The sequence below is a fragment of the Symphalangus syndactylus genome, chromosome 18 (genome assembly GCF_028878055.3).
Source record: "Symphalangus syndactylus isolate Jambi chromosome 18, NHGRI_mSymSyn1-v2.1_pri, whole genome shotgun sequence".
Lineage (NCBI taxonomy): Eukaryota > Metazoa > Chordata > Mammalia > Primates > Hylobatidae > Symphalangus > Symphalangus syndactylus.
The window spans coordinates 107,196,122-107,216,010 of record NC_072440.2 but is presented as its reverse complement, the minus strand read 5'-3'; positions in this window follow the sequence as shown (position 1 = coordinate 107,216,010).

The following is a 19,889-nucleotide window of genomic DNA, read 5'->3' as shown; positions in this document are numbered from 1 at the left end:
AATCATAAGGAGGAGAAAATATATTTACTATTCATTAAGTGGAAGTGGATCATCATAAAGTTCTTCACCTTTATCATCTTCACAATGTGTAGGCTGAGTAGGCTGAGAGGAGGAGAAAATGGAGGTATTACAGGTAGTTAGACAATTATGAGCGGGGCAGGAAAGGGCTCTTTCCCCACCCGCTAGAAATATCTGGTGATGGTTTGGCACTTATCATGTTGCCTCTTTAAAAGTGATAAACTGGGGAGGGTGGAGCCAAGATGGCCGAATAGGAACAGCTCCGGTCTACAGCTCCCAGCCTGAGCGACACAGAAGACTGGTGATTTCTGCATTTCTGTTTGAGGTACCATTTTCATCTCACTAGGGAGTGCCAAACAGTGGGTGCAGGACAGTCAGTGAAGCGCACTGTGTGTGAGCCAAAGCAGGGCGAGGCATTGCCTCACTTGGGAAGCACAAGGGGTCAGGGAGTTCCCTTTCCTAGTCAAAGAAAGGGGTAACAGACGGCACCTGGAAAATCGGGTCAGTCCCACCCTAATACTGCGCTTTTCCAACGGGCCTGGAAAACGGCACACTAGGAGATTGTGTCCCACACCTGGCTCGGAGGGTCCTATGCCCACGGAGTCTCCCTGATTGCTAGCACAGCAGTCTGAGATCAAACTGCAAGGCCGCAGTGAGGCTGGGGGAGGGGCGCCCGCCATTGCCCAGGCTTGCTTAGGTAAACAAAGCAGCCAGGAAGCTCGAACTGGGTGGAGCCCACCACAGCTCAAGGAGGCCTGCCTGCCTCTGTAGGCTCCACCTCTGGGGGCAGGGCACAGACAAACAAAAATTCAGCAGGAATCTCTGCAGACTTAAATGTCCCTGTCTGACTGACAGCTTTGAAGAGAGTAGTGGTTCTCCCAGCACGCAGCTGGAGATCTGAGAACGGACAGACTGCCTCCTAAAGTGGGTCCCTCACCCCTGAGCAGCCTAACTGGGAGGCAACCCCCAGTAGGGACAGACTGACACCTCACTCGGCCGGGTATTCCTCTGAGACAAAACTTCCAGAGGAACTATCAGACAGCTGAATTTGTGGTCTCACGAAAATCTGCTGTTCTGCAGCCACCGCTGCTGACACCCAGCCAGACAGGGTCTGGAGTGGACCTCTAGTAAACTCCAACAGACCTGCAGCTGAGGTCCTGTCTGGTAGAAGGAAAACTAACAAACAGAAAGGACACTCACACCAAAAACCCATCTGTACATCACTATCATCAAAGACCAAAAGTAGATAAAACCACAAAGATGGGGAAAAAACAGAGCAGAAAAACTGGAAACTCTAAAAAGCAGAGCACCTCTCCTCCTCCAAAGGAACACAGTTCCTCACCAGCAACGGAACAAAGCTGGATGGAGGATGACTTTGACAAGTTGAGAGAAGAAGTCTTCAGACGATCAAACTACTCCGAGCTACGGGAGGAAATTCAAAACAATAGCAAAGAAGTTAAAAACTTTGAAAAAAAATTAGACAAATGGATAACTAGAATAACCAATGGAGAGAAGGGCGTAAAGGAGCTGATGGAGCTGAAAGCCAAGTATCGAGAACTACGCGAAGATTGCAGAAGCCTCGGTAGCAGATGCGATCAACTGGAAGAAAGGGTATCGCTGATGGAAGATGAAATGAATGAAATGAAGTGAGAAGGGAAGTTTAGAGAAAAAAGAATAAAAAGAAATGAACAAAGCTTCCAAGAAATTTGGGACTCTGTGAAAAGACCAAACCTACGTCTGATTGGTGTACCTGAAAATGACGGGGAGAATGGAACCAAGTTGGAAAACACTCTGCAAGATATTATCCAAGAGAACTTCCCCAATCTAGCAAGGCAGGCCAACATTCAGATTCAGGAAATACAGAGAACACCACAAAGATACTCCTCGAGAAGAGCAACTCCAAGACACATAATTGTCAGATTCACCAAAGTGGAAATGAAGGAAAAAATGTTAAGGGCAGCCAGAGAGAAAGGTCGGGTTACCCACAAAGGGAAGCCCATGAGACTAACAGCTGATCTCTCGGCAGAAACTCTACAAGCCAGAAGAGAGTGGGGGCCGATATTCAACATTCTTAAAGAAAATAATTTTCAACCCAGAATTTCATATCCAGCCAAACTAAGCTTCATAAGTGAAGGAGAAATAAAATACTTTACAGACAAGCAAACGCTGAGTGATTTTGTCACCACCAAGCCTGCCCTAAAAGAGCTCCTGAAGGAAGCACTAAACATGGAAAGGAACAACCGGTACCAGCCCCTGCAAAAACATGCCAAATTGTAAAGACCATCGAAGCTAGGAAGAAACTGCATCAACTAACGAGCAAAATAACCAACTAACATCATAACGACAGGATCAGATTCACACATAACAATATTAACTTTAAATGTAAATGGGCTAAATGCTCCAATTAAAAGACACAGACTGGCAAACTGGATAAGGAGTCAGGACCCATCAGTGTGCTGTATTCAGGAAACCCATCTCACGTGCAGAGACACACATAGACTCAAAATAAAGGGATGGAGGAAGATCTATCAAGCAAATGGAAAACAAAAAAAGGCAGGGGATGCAATCTAAGTCTCTGATAAAATAGACTTTAAACCAACAAAGATCAAAAGAGATAGAGAAGGCCATTACATAATGGTAAAGGGATCAATTAAACAAGAAGAGCTAACTATCCTAAATATATATGCAGCCAACACAGGAGCACCCAGATTCATAAAGCAAGTCCTGAGTGACCTACAAAGGGACTTAAACTCCCACACAATAATAATGGGAGATTTTAACACCCCACTGTCAGCATTAGAAAGATCAATGAGACAGAAAGTTAACAAGGATATCCAGGAGTTGAACTCAACTCTGTACAAAGTGGACCTAATAGACATCTGCAGAACTCTCTACCCCAAATCAACAGAATATACATTTTTTTCAGCACCACACCACACCTATTCCAAAATTGACCACATAGTTGGAAGTAAAGCTCTCCTCAGCAAATGTAAAAGAACAGAAATTATAACAAACTGTCTCTCAGACCACAGTGCAATCAAACTAGAACTCAGGATTAAGAAACTCATTCAAAACTGCTCAACTACATGGAAACTGAACAACCTGCTCCTGAATGACTATTGGGTACATAATGAAATGAAGGCAGAAATAAAGATGTTCTTTGAAACCAATGAGAACAAAGACACAACATACCAGAATCTCTGGGACACATTCAAAGCAGTGTGTAGAGGGAAATTTATAGCATTAAATGCCCACAAGAGAAAGCAGGAAAGATCCAAAATTGACACCCTAACATCACAATTAAAAGAACTAGAAAAGCAAGAGCAAACACATTCAAAAGCTAGCAGAAGGCTAGAAATAACTAAAATCAGAGCAGAACTGAAGGAAATAGAGACACAAAAAACCCTTCAAAAAATTAATGAATCCAGAAGCTGGTTTTTTGAAAAGATCAACAAAATTGATAGACCACTAGCAAGACTAATAAAGAAGACAAGAGAGGAGAATCAAATAGATGCAATAAAAAACGAAAAAGGGGATATCACCACTGATCCCACAGAAATACAATCTACCATCAGAGAATACTAAAAACACCTCTATGCAAATAAACTAGAAAATCTAGAAGAAATGGATACATTCCTCGACAAATACACCCTCCCAAGACTAAACCAGGAAGAAGTTGAATCTCTGAATAGACCAATAACAGGTTCTGAAATTGTGGCAATAATCAATAGCTTACCAACCAAAAAGAGTCCAGGACCTGATGGATTCACAGCCGAATTCTACCAGAGGTACAAGGAGGAACTGGTACCATTCCTTCTGAAACTATTCCAATCGATAGGAAAAGAGGGAATCCTCCCTAACACATTTTATGAAGCCAGCATTGTCCTGATACCAAAGCCTGGCAGAGACATAACCAAAAAAGAGAATTTCAGACCAATATCCTTGATGAACATTGATGCAAAAATCCTCAATAAAATACTGGCAAACCGAATCCAGCAGCACATCAAAAAGCTTATACACCATGATCAAGTGGGCTTCATCCCTGGGATGCAAGGCTGGTTCAACATATGCAAATCAATAAATGTAATCCAGCATATAAACAGAACCAAAGACAAAAACCACATGATTATCTCAATAGATGCAGAAAAGGCCTTTGACAAAATTCAACAATCCTTCATGCTAAAAACTCTCGATAAATTAGGTATTGATGGGACATATCTCAAAATAATAAGAGCTATCTATGACAAACCCACAGCCAATATCATACTGAATGGGCAAAAACTGGAAGCATTCCCTTTGAAAACTGGCACAAGAGAGGGATGCCCTCTCTCACCACTCCTATTCAACATAGTGCTGGAAGTTCTGGCCAGAGCAATCAGGCAGGGGAAGGAAATAAAGGGTATTCAATTAGGAAAAGAGGAAGTCAAATTGTCCCTGTTTGCAGATGACATGATTGTATATCTAGAAAACCCCATCGTCTCAGCCCAAAATCTCCTTAAGCTGATTAGCAACTTCAGCAAAGTCTCAGGATACAAAATCAATGTACAAAAATCACAAGCATTCTTGTACACCAGTCACAGACAAACAGAGAGCCAAATCATGAGTGAACTCCCATTCACAATTGCTTCAAAGAGAATAAAATACCTAGGAATCCAACTTACAAGGGATGTGAAGGACTTCTTCAAGGAGAACTACAAGCCACTGCTCAATGAAATAAAAGAGGATACAAACAAATGGAAGAACATTCCATGCTCATGGGTGGGAAGAATCAATATCGTGAAAATGGCCATACTGCCCAAGGTAATTTATAGATTCAATGCCATCCCCATCAAGCTACCAATGACTTTCTTCACAGAATTGGAAAAAACTACTTTAAAGTTCATATGGAACCAAAAAAGAGCCCGCATCGCCAAGTCAATCCTAAGCCAAAAGAACAAAGCTGGAGGCATCATGCTACCTGACTTCAAACTATACTACAAGGCTACAGTAACCAAAACAGCATGGTACTGGTACCACAACAGAGACATAGATCAATGGAACAGAACAGAGTCCTCAGAAATGATGCCGCATATTTACAACTATCTGATCTTTGACAAACCTGACAAAAACAAGAAATGGGGAAAGGATTCCCTATTTAATAAATGGTGCTGGGAAAACTGGCTAGCCATATGTAGAAAGCTGAAACTGGATCCCTTCCTTACACCTTATACAAAAATTAATTCGAGATGGATTAAAGACTTAAATGTTAGACCTAAAATCATTAAAATCCTACAAGAAAACCTAGGCAATACCATTCGGGACATAGGTGTGGGCAAGGACTTCATGTCTAAAACACCAAAAGCAATGGCAACAAAAGCCAAAATTGACAAATGGGATCTAATTAAACTAAAGAGCTTCTGCACAGCAAAAGAAACTACTATCAGAGTGAACAGGCAACCTACAGAATGGGAGAAAATTTTTGCAACCTACTCATCTGACAAAGGGCTAATATCCAGAATCTACAATGAACTCAAACAAATTTACAAGAAAAAAACAAACAACCCCATCAAAAAGTGGGCAAAGGACATGAACAGACACTTCTCAAAAGAAGACATTTATGCAGCCAAAAAACACATGAAAAAATGCTCATCATCACTGGCCATCAGAGAAATGCAAATCAAAACCACAGTGAGATACCATCTCACACCAGTTAGAACAGCCATCATTAAAAAGTCAGGAAACAACAGGTGCTGGAGAGGATGTGGAGAAATAGGAACACTTTTACACTGTTGATGGGACTGTAAACTAGTTCAACTATTGTGGAAGTCAATGTGGCGATTCCTCAGGGATCTAGAACTAGAAATACCATTTGACCCAGCCATCCCATTACTGGGTATATACCCAAAGACTATAAATCATGCTGCTATAAAGACACATGCACACGTATGTTTATTGAGGCACTATTCACAATAGCAAAGAATTGGAACCAACCCAAATGTCCAACAACGATAGACTGGATTAAGAAAATGTGGCACATATACACCATGGAATACTATGCAGCCGTAAAAAATGATGAGTTCATATCCTTTGTAGGGACATGGATGAAACTGGAAAACATCATTCTTAGTAAACTATCGCAAGGACAAAAAACCAAACACCGCATGTTCTCACTCATAGGTGGGAATTGAACAATGAGAACTCATGGACACAGGAAGGGGAACATCACACTCCGGGGACTGTTGTGGGGTGGGGGGACGGGGAGGGACAGCATTAGGAGATATACCTAATGCTAAATGACGAGTTAATGGGTGCAGCAAAACAACATGGCACATGGATACATATGTAACAAACCTGCACATTGTGCACATGTACCCTAAAACCTAAAGTATAATAATAAAAAAAAGAGAGAAAAAAAAAGAAAAAAAAAAGAGAAAAAAAATAAAAATAAAAATAAAAAAATAAAAGTAATAAACTGGCAGCTGGTGCCAGGGAGAGGCCATTTTCGGAAAATCCACAAGTGCTGCACTAAATGTTAATTGAATGCAGGCACCGGGGGACACAGCTTTCCGAGCGTGTGCATTAAGAGACAAAATGGCAGAGTATGACCTTCTGAGGACATTCCCTGGAAAAGGGAAGAAAGCCTCAGAGAGGCATGTGCACAACTTCCTAAACATACTGTGCATGCTCACTTCCCCAGGGTAAGGGGAGCCCTTAGTGTGCATGTGGGCAGCCCACCCTAAGGGAAAAACCATGGGAAAGAGCCCAGCATTTCAAGTCCTAGGATGAAGGTTAAACACCACACTTGACCTCGGTGCCCCCTTGAGTCTCTTCCAAGCTTACTTTCCTTATTTTCTTTCCCATTTTAAAGCCTTTTAAAATAAACTTCCACTCCTGCTCTGAAACCTGTCTTGGTCTCTTTTTCTGCCTTATGCCCCTCAGTCAATTTTTTTCTTCTGAAGAGGCAAGTATTGAGGCTGCTGCAGACCCATGAGGATTCGCCATCAGTAACTCAGATCCCTTCCACCAGAAACAGAGGCATTGGTTTTACTGTCTCATGGGTGGCAGAGGCAGAAGAAAAACCCATGTAAGTAGATGCTCATAGCTCATACCTGTGTTGTTCAAAGGTCAACTGTAGATTAGAACAGCTGGGTAGAATCCTCTTAGTGTCAGAACAAATACCAAAAACTGACTGCACATCCTGACCAACATGGTGAAACCTCGTCTCTACCAACAATAAAAAAAAAAAAATTAGCCAGATATGGTGGTGTGTGCCGGTAATCCCAGCTACTCAGGAGGCTGAGGCAGAAAAATTCCTTGAGCCCAGGAGGCAGAGGTTGCAGTGAGCTGACATTGTGCCACCGCACTCCAGTCTGGGTGACAGAGTGAGACCCTGTCTCAAAAAAAAAAAAAAAAAAAAAAAAACTGACCTCAGAAACAGGTTCATCCAAGAAGCCACGATCTCTGAAAAAGAAATACAAATGGTCAATTAGCACAAGAAAATATGCTTGGCATCATTAGTCATCATAGAAATGTAAGTCAAAACCACAATGAAATACAACTACACTCCCACTAGGATGGCTAGAATCAAAAAGTCAGATAAATGTTGGCAAGAATGTGGAGAAATTGGAACACTTGTGCATTACTGGTGGAAATGTAAAATGGGGCAAAATCCTTTGGAAAATAGTCTGTCAGTTCCCGTAGTAATTAAAGGTTTCCATATGATCCAGCAATTCCACTCCTAGGTATGTGCCCAACTGAAATGAAAGAATATATCCACAAAAATGACTGTACATGAATGCTTATGGCAGCATCATTCATAATATCCAAAAGGTAAAAATAACTCAAATGTCTATCAACAGGTGAATGGATAAACAAAATATGAAATGACCTTACGATGGAATATGACTTGGCTATAAAAAATATGGAGTACTGTTACATGTTAGCATATGGATGAAACTTAAAAACGTTATGCTAAATGAAAGAAGCTCGACACAAAAGACCACATATTATACAATTCCATTTATCTGAAATGTCCAGAATAAAGATATCCATAGAGGCAGAAAGTGGATTAGTAGTTATTCAGGGCTGAGGTTGGGGAGAAAGGGAATAATGATATTCTAGAATTGATGGTGGTGCTATTTGCATGTATCTGTGAATATCTTAAAATCCACTGAATTGTACACTTTACATTGGTAAATTTTATCTTATGGGAATTGTATCTCCATAAAGTTATTTTTTAAAAAATAGGAAAAACAGGTTAGACTTAAGGATATCAAAAGAAAAAGGAATAGTTGCCAAGTTGGTGTTAAAGGAAAAAAATTATTCGGGGTACTTCCCATTGAGGATAAAGAAAGAGCAAACACTCTTGTCAAGGAGAGTCTTCAGAGCATAATACAGACCTGACTTGGACAAATAGAGGGTAAAGGCAGAGGATGCTTCGGTAGGACCCTCAGAGTGCAGTGAAGCTCTGAGCAGTTCTAACCCAGCCCCAAAAGGAGCTCTGGCATAAAGCGTGGCTATTAATGAGTCCTGCATGGGCAGATTGTTTCTTGTACTGCTGTCTTGCCTAGTCTCTGGCTAGGAGCTGCTGGGAGAAGAATGACCTCAGTTCAAACACTGTCGTGGATCCCAAAGGTGCAATTGCTGAAGGCCATCAGCTAATTGCACTTCTTATAGCTGATCAACAAGTTCTTGAAGGGAAATTGGAGCCTCATAAGTCCATGTCTGCCACAAGGGGCCTTAAAGTAAATTATGTTTTAGATCTTGAAATCATCATTACAGAGGAAATATCAGTGTTAGCAGCGGTGAATCTGTACAGGTCTCAGCGACTAAATTCCTGCTTCCTCATGGGAAAGAATTCATCTGAGTGGCATAAGGCAGAGCGAGAGACTGAGGCAAGTTTTAGGGTTGGAGTGAAAGTTTATTAAAAAGTTTTAGAGCAGGAACAAAAGGAAATAAAGTACACTCGGAAGAGGTTCAAGCAGGCAACCTGAGAGATTCAAGTGCACCATGTAGTCCTTTGACTTGGGGTTTCATAAGTTGACATACCTTCAGAGTTTTTTGCATCTCCCCTTCTTTGATTTTTCACTGGAGTGGGCTGCCCACAATGAGCAGCGGCCTGCAAGCACTTAGGAGGGGCCACAAATGCAGTGTGTTCACTGAAGCTGTGCACGTGGTCATTTGAGGCATCTCTTACTAGTCAAGTGCTCCTAGAGGAGGGTCATTATACCAGTTAAAGTCTGCCATTGTGCCTCTTAGTGCACATGCTCAAGCCTACTCACCCAACTCCTTGAATCTTACTGAGAAGCCGCTAATCACCAGCATCAGGTGTTTTCTATATATTGGAAGACTACGCTTCCCTAGCTCCAGATGCGAGCAATTACTCGTTTAGAGAAACAGTTTAACAACCTCATGACCATCAGCTGATGGTTGCCTTACATTCCTCGGAGGGCGCCCCCTCCTGCCTTGCTCGTGTCTGCCTAGCTACCCACTCTAACATCAGGACGCTGAAGAAAATGACGGTAAGTCCAGTGTCATGAGTATACTGAACTTATTTTCTAAATCCTAAATCCCAAATCAAAATAAATAGTTTGATCAATTTTTAAATTATGAAATTGTATAATTTCAGATGCATAGGTTAGAAATATTTCCTCTTTGTAAAGCATTTATAGCGCCATAAAGATTACTGACCTATTGAACAGGCACAGCCTGAACAACATTCTTACTAGACTTTTAAAATTACTATTATTTTGAGACAGGGTCTCACTCTGTCACCCAGGCTTTAGTGCAATGGTGTGACCTCGGTTCACTGCAACATCCACCTGCTGGGTTCAAGCGATTTGTGCCTCATCTCCCAAGTAGCTGGGACTACAGGTGCACACCACCATGCCGGGCCAATTTTTGTATTTTTAGTAGAGAGGGGTTTTCACCATGTTGGCCAGGCTGGTCTCAAATTTCTGGCCTCAAGTGATCCACTTGCCTCAACCTCTCAAAGTGCTGGCATTATAGGCATGAGCCACCAAGCCCAGCCCTTTCTAGGCTTCTTAATGTAAAATAATTAAAACAGACATTAATGTTTGACAAGTCTGTTACGAATGCATGGCATATGAAATAGTAAAAATCCCTTAGGCATTAGGAGTCCTCAAAATCTGATGTTCTTTATTTAAGGGAGTTGATCCTAGAGGTCTTTCACTTCCAGATTATCCACTGGTTATGATGATATTTGCAATAATAATTAAGCCTTATCAATTCTAGTTTTTTGTAACCTGCTTTTGATGGTGATTAAGCTCTTATCTCCCAGCTCCAAACCCAATCTTTGCTCCTTTGCTTTGTGATGCTGGATTTAGGCTCTGCAGATAATTTTTCTGCTGTGCCAGCTGGCTCTAAATTCAGTTTTGGCAAAAGGCTTACAAGAGCAAGGCAGGCAGAAGTAGGTAAGGACTTGTTTTTTTCTGCTTTTTCCCTGTCTTTTTCCTGGTCCTACAAACATCATCCAAAAATCACCCCATGCTTCTGTCTGCAGCAGCAGGTGAAGACACTTAGCAGCTTTCAGTACTCAGAGAACCAGAGACGAATCCTGTTTTCTCATAGAGCCCAGCAACAGCCTTTCCTTGGGAATCTTATGTTTCAGCTCCATGCACCCCTCCTTGAGGCTTCTAAGTTCCAGTAGTACACATCTGTCTTTCTAGTTCTGCCAGTCCTAAAGAGTAGGGCAAGCTGCTTCCTGTAGTTGCTGCCCTCATGTCTCAGTGTTGTTGTTGTTTGGTTTTGCTTTTGTTTTTTTCAGTTCCCTACTAAATTTTATATAAAAACCTGCTTAGGTTCTCTCTTAAAATTATGTTCTGTCTCATATGTTATATACTTTCTATTAAAATATTTGCTATATTTTCAGTTATATCAGTTATATCTTCGGTTTCCTAATTGAACCTAATAGAGTGCTTTATGCACAAGATCTAATTTAATTTTTCCGATAACCTATCTCAATAGATATTATCCCTATTTTACAGATGAAGCATCACACCCTCAGAAATTGTTACTTGCTCAGAAACTCCATACTTGTTAATGAGAGACCTAGATCCAAGTGCGTCTGAGGAATTCCAAAGATCTTGCCCTTAATCACCATCGTAGGGTGTTTTCTGATGTGAGCCCATGGGATTCCTCACTTTGTTTGGACACAGTTGTTTGCTTCTCTTCCAGAAGTTTCTGGAATTTGTTTTCACTCTGTCATTCTGCCATGAACATAACTGTATGTTTGGCTCCATAAAACATTCTAAAATATTTCACTCACATTTTTATAGTCTTAGTATATAGACTGCAAGAAAACAAAAAGAATCCTAAATCATAGACATTTCTTAAATTCAGTAATATTGACATCTTAACTTCTCCTTAACCTTTATTTTTTTCAAGGAGCTGAGGCATTTCCATTTCATGACAGTTGGAAAGCCCATGCAGGGATGCACCGCTTTCTTCCTTGACAGCTGTGCCCTCAAAGTGTACCAACTATGTCCTCTTCAGTGACAGTAGCCATGGCTAAAATGCCAATGTGCTGCAGTCATCACAACCCTCAATTTTAAAACATTTTCATCATCTCAAAAAGAAACTCTGTAGTTTTTAGCTTTTACTCCTCTATCCTCCTGTCTCTCACCTCATCCCCAGCTCTAAGCCATCATTAATCTGATTTCTGTCTCTATAGTTTTTATATAGGTGAAATCATACAATATTTTGTGCTTCATGACAGGTTTCTCTCAGCATAATGTTTTCAAAGTTCATCCCTGTTGTGGCATGTGTCAGTACTTAATTCCTTTTTATGGCTAAATAATATTTCATTGTATGGGTATAACATATCTTCCTATACATTTGTTATTAGGTTGGTGCAAAAGTAATTGCAGTTTGCCATTGAAAGTAATGGTGAAATCCATGATTATTTTTGCACCAATCTAATAGTTGGTGGACATTTGCGTTGTTTCCATTTCTAGGCTATCGTGATTTGTGTGTAAGCTCTTATGTGGACATGTTTTCATTTTACTTGGGCATGAACCTAGCAGTGGAATTGCTGGGTTATATGGAAATTCTCTGCTTCATCGTTTAAGGGCATGTCAGATTGTTTTCCAGAGTGGCTGCACCATTTAACATTCCCACTAGCCATGTGCTAGTGTTACGACTTTTCTTCCTTTGCCAATACTTGTTGTTAGGTGACTTTTTGATTTTAGCCATCCTACAAAATGCAATGTAATATTTTATTGTGATTTCGACATGCATTTCCCTGATGACTGATGATGTCAAGCACATTCTCATGTGTTTGTTGTCCGTGCGTACGTTATACACAGTAAAGTGTCTGTTCAGGTCCTTTGCTCATTTTTATTTTTTTAAATTAGTTTCTTTTTCTTTATTATTGAATCATAAGAGTTCTTTATATATTCTGGAAACAAGTCTCTTGCAGATAGATGCTTTAAAAATATTTTCTACCATTCTGCAGGTTGATATTTTACTGTCTTAATGCTGCTTTGAAAGCCAAAACTTTGAAAAAAAAATTTTGATAAAATGCAACTTATATATTTATTTTGATGCTGTGCTTTTTGGTGTCATATATAGGACTGCTTTGGTAAAATGAAGGTCATAAAGGTTTATTTACCTCTGTTTTATCATAAGAATTTTACAAATTTTGCTTTTACGTTTGGGTCTAATCCATTTTCAGTCAATTTTTGTATGTGGTATGAAGTAAATGTCCAAGTTCATCCAGTTGCATGTTGCTATACAGTTGTTCCAGCACCATTTTTTGAAAAGACTATTCTTTCCTCACTGAATAATTTTGCACTCTTGTGGATTATCATTTGACCATAAATACATAGATTTTCTTCTGGGGGGCTTTCGGTTTTATTCCATTGTTCTATGTAATTGACTTTTTGTCAGTTTCACCCTAACTTAGTTACTGTAGATTTGAAGTAGTTCGAAATCATGAAATCCAACTACTCCTATTTTGTTTTTCTTTGTAAATATTGTTTTGGCTAATTTTCCTGAAATCCCATATGAGCTTTAGAATCAGCTTGTCAATTTTTATAAAGAAGTCAGCTGAGATACTGGTGAGAATTTTATTGAATCTGTAAATCAGTTTGAGGAATAATACCATCTTAACAATGTTAAGTCTTGTGATCAATGAACATAGGAAGCTTTTCTAATTATGTACATAGTCCTCAGTTTCTTTCAATCACATTTTGTAGTTTTTAGAATATGTTTTGCCCTTTTTCTGTTATAACCCCTTTAAGTATTTCATTATTTTTGAAGCTACTGTCAATGAAATTGTTATATTAACTTCATCCCCACAATGCTTATTGAAATTGTACAAAAGCACAATTAACTTTCATTTTGATCCTGTATCCTTCAACCTTGATGAATTCGTTTATTAATTTTTGTGTGTGTGAATTCCTTCAGAGTTTTTATGTGCAGAATTATGCCATCTACAAATACAAATAGTTTTACTCCTCTCTCTTCCTTGTGGATGTCTTATTTCTTGATCTTGACTAATTACCTTGACTAGAATATACAGTTTACTGTTGAATGGAAGTGTCAACAGCAGATATACTTTTATTATTCCAGATCTTAGGAAGAAATTATCCAGCCTTTAACCATTGAGTATAATGTTACTTTCTGCATAGATACCCTTTATCAATTGAAAACCTTCTCTTCCGTGATGGTGAATTTTAGGTGTCAACTTGAATGGAGTAAGGGATCCCTAGATAGCTGGTAGAGCATTATTTCTGAAATGGCATCTGTGGAAAAGATTAACATTAGAATCAGTGGACCGAGTGAGGAAAATCCACCCTCACTTAATGTGAGTGCTCACCATCCAATCAGCTGAGGCCCATATAAAACAAAAGGTCAGAGGAAAGAGAATTCTCTCTCTCTCTTTCTCTCTCTTTTAGAACTAGGCTTTTCTCCTGCCATTGGTCATTTAAACTTCAGGTCCTCTGGCCTTTGGACTCCACATCTTGCATCAGCAGCCCCTGGGTTCTCATGTCTTTGGATTGAGAATTACACCATCAGTTTCCCTGGTTCTGAGTCCTTTGGACTTGGATTGTGCCACAATACTGGCTTCCCTGGTCCTCTAGCTTGCAGATGACCTGTCATGGGACTTCTTTATCTCTATAATCATGAGAAATAATCCCCCTACTAAACATATTCTCATATAACTATATCTAAGGCAATACATTCAATTGGTTCTGTCTGTCTGGAGAACCCTGACTAATATACTTTCTTTCCTACTTTGTTAATTTTGTTTTTGTTGTTTTTGACCCAGTAATCCCATTCCTAGGTATACGCTGAAAGGAGTATATCCATTTTTCTACTGAAGAGACAAATGCATGTGTATGTTCAACACAGCACTATTCACAATAGCAAAGATGTGGAATCAATCTAAGTGTCCATCAGTGGTGGACTGGATAAAGAAAATGTGGTACATATACACCATGGGTTACTACACAGACCATAAAAAAGAATGAAATAAATAATGTATTTTGCAGCAACATGAATGCAGCTGTAGGTCGTTATCCTAAGCAAATTAACACAAAAACTGAAAACCAAATACCACATGTTCTCATTTACAAGTGGGAGCTAAACATTAGGTACATGTGAGCATAAAGATGAGAACAATAGACATGGGGGATTACTAGAAGGGGAAGAGGGAAGAGGGAAGAGGGAAAAGTTTGAAAAACTACCTATTGACCACCATGCTCATTACTTGGGCGACAGGATCAATCATACCCCAAATCTCATCGTGCTGCAATATACCCATGTAACAAACTTGCATATGTATGCCCTAAATCTAAAATAAAAGCTGAAATAAAAACAAAAAAAATTCTATTGAAATAGGGTAATGTATTAATTGAAATTCAGATGTTAGCCAGGTGCAATGGCACATACCTGCAATCCCAAATAATTGAGAATCTGAGGTAGGAGGATCTCTTCAACCTGGGAGTTCAAGACCAGCCTGAGAAATATAGCAAGAACTCCACTTAAAAAAAAAGTTAAATTCAAATATTGAGCCAACTTAGCATTCCTGGGATAAATTCTACTTGGTCATGGTATATAATTCTTTTTATACATTGGTGGGTTGAGTTTGGTAGTATCTTATCCAGGATTTTTGGATCTGTATTTATGAGAGATATCTATAGTTTTTTTTCTTGTGATATCTTTGTCTGTTTTGGGTATCATAGTAATATTGTTCTCATAAAACGAACTGGAAAATATTATCTCCTTTTCTTTTTGTTTTTTGTTTATTTTTTGAAATGTCTTTGAAGAACTGGTATTATTTTTTTTGAATGTTTAGCATAGTTAAGCAGTGCAGCCATCTGGGTGTGTGCTTTCTTTTGTGAGTAGTTTTTTGTTTTATTTTGTATTGATTACTTATTCAATAATTCACCTACTACAAGTATATTCAGATCGTTTATTTCTTCTTGAGTTAGTTTGGTTAGTTTGTGTCTATCTAAGAATGGCTTTAGGTCATCTAAGTTGCCTAATTTATAATTAGTGCACAATTGCTCAAACTAATTGGTAATTCTTTTTATTTCTGTAGCACCAATAGTAACCTGTGTTCGTTCATTACTTATTCTAGTAATTTGAGATTTCTCTTTCTTTTTACTTTTTTTTACTTGGTCATTATAGCTAAATGTTTCTCAACACTGTTGATCCTTTCAAAGACTCAGCATTTTACTTCTTGGATTTTCTCTATTGTTTTTGTATTTTATAATCAGTTACTTTCAGCTGCATTCTTTATTTCCTCTGTTCTACTTATTTTAGTTTTAGTTTTCCCTCCTTTGTTCAGTGTTATTCATTTCAGAACTTTTTCTTTCTTTTTTTTCAATAATTTCAACTTTTATGTTCTGGGGTACATGTGCATATTTGTTACATGGGTATATTGCACGATGCTGAGGTTTGGGATACGAATGATTCCATCACCCAGGTACTGGGCATAATACCCAATAATTACTTTTTTGATACTTGGTCCCCTCCCTCCATACCCCCTCTAGTAGCCCCCAATGTCTATTTTTGCCATCTTTGTGTCCACATGTATCCAGTGTTTAGCTCCTACTTATAAGTTAGAATATGTAGTATTTGGTTTTCTGTTTCTGTATTCATTTGCTAAAGATAATGGCCTCCAGCTTCTGTTCCTGCAAACGGCATGGCCTTGTTCTTTTTATGCCTGCATAATATTCCATGGTGAATATGTAACACATTTTATTTATCCAGTCTACCACTGATGGACATTTAGGTTGATTCCATTTCCTTGTTATTGTGAAAATAGCTGCAGTGAACATACATGTGCATGTGTCTTAATAATAGAATTATTTCTATTCCTTTGGATATATACCCTGCAGTGGGGTTGCTGGGTCAAATGGCAGTTCTGCTTTTCACTCTTTAAGGAATTGCTAGACTGTCTTCCACAATGCTTGAAGTAATTTACGTTCCTATCAATGGTATATAAGTGTTCCCTTTTCTCCACAACTTTGCCAGCATCTGTTATTTTTTGACTTTTTAATAATAGCCTTTCTGACTGATGTGAGATGGTATCTCTTTGTGGTTTTGATTTTCATTTCTCTAATGATCAGTGATGCTGAGCTTTTTTTTGACATGCTTCTTGCCACATGTATGTCTTCTTTTGAGAAGTGTCTGTTTACATTCTTTGCACACATTTTAATGTTTATTTTTCCTTATAAATTTGTTTAAGTTCTTTATAGATGCATGTTATTAGACCTTTGCCAGATGCATGGTTTGCAAACATTTTCTCTCATTCTGTATGTTGTCTATTTACCCTGCTAATGGTTTATTTTCCTGTGTAGATGCTCTTTAGTTTAATTAGATCACATTTGTCAATTTTTTGCTTTTGTTGGAACTGCTCTAGTGTCTTTATCATGAAATCTTTGCCTGTTCTTACGTTCAGGATGGTATTGCTTAGGCTGTCTTCTAGAGTTTTTAGTTTTGGGTTTTACATTTAATTCTTTAATTCATCTTAAGTTGCTTTTAGTATATGGTGTAAGGAAGGGGTCCAGTTTTAATCTTCTGCAGATGGCTAGCCAGTTATCTCAACACTATTGAATAGGAAGCCCTTTTCCCATTGCTTGTTTCTGTTAGCTTTGTTGAAGATCAACTGGTTGGAGGGGTTCAGACTTATTTCTGGGCTCTCTATTTGGTTCCATTGGTCTATCTTTCTGTTTTTGTACCAGTACCATTCTGGTTTTGGTTCTGGTAGCCCTGTGATGTAGTTTGAAGTTGGGTACCGTAATGTCTCCAGCTTTGTGCTTTTTGCTTAGGACTGCCTTAGCTATTTTTTAGTTCCATGTAAATTTTTTAAAAGTTTATTTTTTTCTTTGTTCTGAGAAGAATGTATCTAGTAGTTTCATAGGAATAACATTGAATCTATAAATTGCTTGGGGAAGTGTGGCCATTTTAACAATATTGTTTCTTCCTATCCATGACTGTGTGTATTTATTCATTCTCACATTGCTATAAAAATAACTGAGATTGGGCAATTTATAAGGAAGGAGGCTCAATTTGCTCATGGTTCTGCAGGCTGTACAGCATGCATGGCAGCATCTGCTTCTGGGGAGGGCTCAGGGAGCTTTTACTCATGGCTGAAAGCAAAGCCAGAGCAGGCACATCACAAGTCCAAAGCAGGAGCAACAGCTGGAGGGAGGTGCCACACACTTGTAAACAACCTGCTCTTACAAGAAAACTCACTAGTGCTACCAAGGGATGATGGTGTTAAGCCATGAGAAACCACACCCATGACACAATCACTTCCCACCAAACCCACCTCAAGCAATTTCAACATGAGATTTGAGTGGGGCCACAGATCCAAACCATATCAGCATGGAATGTTTTTCCATTTGTTTGTGTCATCTCTAATTTATTTGAGAAGTGTTTTGTAACTCTCCTTGTAGAGATTTTTCACCTCCCTGGTTAGCTATATTCCTAGGAACTTTATTCTTTTTGTGGCAATTGCGAATGGAATTGTGTTTGGCTATTGGCTTGTCTGTTGTTGGTGTATTGGAATGCTAGTGATTTTTGTACATTGAAACATTGCTGAAACTCTTTACCAGCTGAAGGAGCTTTGGGGCCAAGACTATGGAGTTTTTAATTCTGCCTTTTTCTGTTTTCCACTTGCTTGGTAGATTTTTTCCCATCTCTTTATTTTGAGCCTATGGGTATTATAGCTAGTGAGATGGGTCTGTTGAAGAAGCATACCAATGAGTCTTGGTTCTTAATCAAACTTGCCACTCTCTGCCTTTTAATTGGGGCATTTAACCCATTTGCATTCAAGGTTAGTACTGATATGTGTGTATTTGATCCTATCATCATGTTGTTAGCTGGATATTATTCATATTTATTTATGTGGTTGCTTTATAGTGTCACTGGTTTATATACTTAAGTGTGTTTTTGTAGTGGCTGGTAACGTTCTTTCCTTTTCATATTAGTGCTTCCTTCAGGAGCTCTTGTAAGACAGTTATTTTAGTAATGAATCCCTTCAGCATTTCCTTCTCTGAAAACAATCTTACTTCTCCTTTACTTGTAAAGCTTAATTTGGCTGTATATGAAATTCAGGGTTGAAATTTCTTTTCTTTAAGAAGGTTGAATATTGGCCACTAATTTTTACTGGCTTGTAGGGTTCTGCTGTTAGTCTGATGGGCACCCCTTTGTAGGTGACGTAACCTTTAACATTTTTTCATTCATTTTGACCTTGGAGAATCTGATGATTATTTATCTTTGGGATATTCTTGTGGAGTGTCTTACTGCGGTTCTCTAAATTTCCTGAATTTCAATGTTGTCCTCTCAAGCTAAGTTGGGGAAGTTTTCATGGTTGTTATCCTGAAATATGTTTTCCAAGTTGCTTATACTCTTCCCATCTCTTTCAGGGACACCAACGTGTAGTAGATTTGGTCTCTTTACATAATCCCATATTTCTCAGATGTTCTGTTTATTTCTTTTCTTTTTTTTTTTCTCTATTCTTGTCTGGCTATCTTATTTCAGAAAGCCAGTGTTCAAGCTCTGGCATTCTTTCTTCTGCTTGTTCTATTCTATTATTAATAAATACTTGTAAATGCATTATGAAACTTGTGTAGAATTTTTCAGCCCTATGAGGTTGGTTATGTTCTTTTCTTTACTAGCTATTTTGTCTGTCAGCTCCTGCACCATTTTATTGTGATTCTTAGCATCCTTAGATTGAATTTCAACCTGCTCCTTCATCTCGATAATTTTCCTTCCTGTCCATATTCTGAATTCTGTTTTCAGCCCTGTCTGATGCGGAAGACCACTCTGTAGAACTCAGGTCCAATAGCTCCCCTAAGGGTAAAGTCTTCTATGAGAACAATTTGCGCCTGGGGGAAGGCTATCCCTTCCCTTGCTCCACTACAGATGCTCCCACACCAAACCCTTTGGGTTGCACATCACCTGGCTTTCTGCCCCTACCACTTCGCTAAGCAGCAATCCTTGCTAACTTGAGTGTCTGTAGTGTTCAAGAGGTCTCCTCCTGCTGGGATGACAGAGGCCTGTGGTGAGAACATGTTGCTTCTTGCTAGTTCAATTTATCCAATCTCCCAGAGCTGTTGGGGGCCAGGAACAGCTCCCAGTCTGTGATAGGCCCTTGCATGGTTCCAAGCTTCCTCCTCCTTTAGCCCAACTTCTGTGTCTTCCCTCCTTTCACTTTCAGTGCCTTTGCTCTGAAGATGTTAGGAGTGCACCAGCTGTCTCATTCCCTCGATGGCAGCTGTTCCACCTGTCTCTGACTAGTGGGCCATCTTGCTTTCCCCTATCTTTCTTAATATAAACATATACTGTTTCTCTCTGAACATTTTTTAGCTCCCGTTTCTCTCCGAACAGTTCTTTAGCTCCATACCATAAGT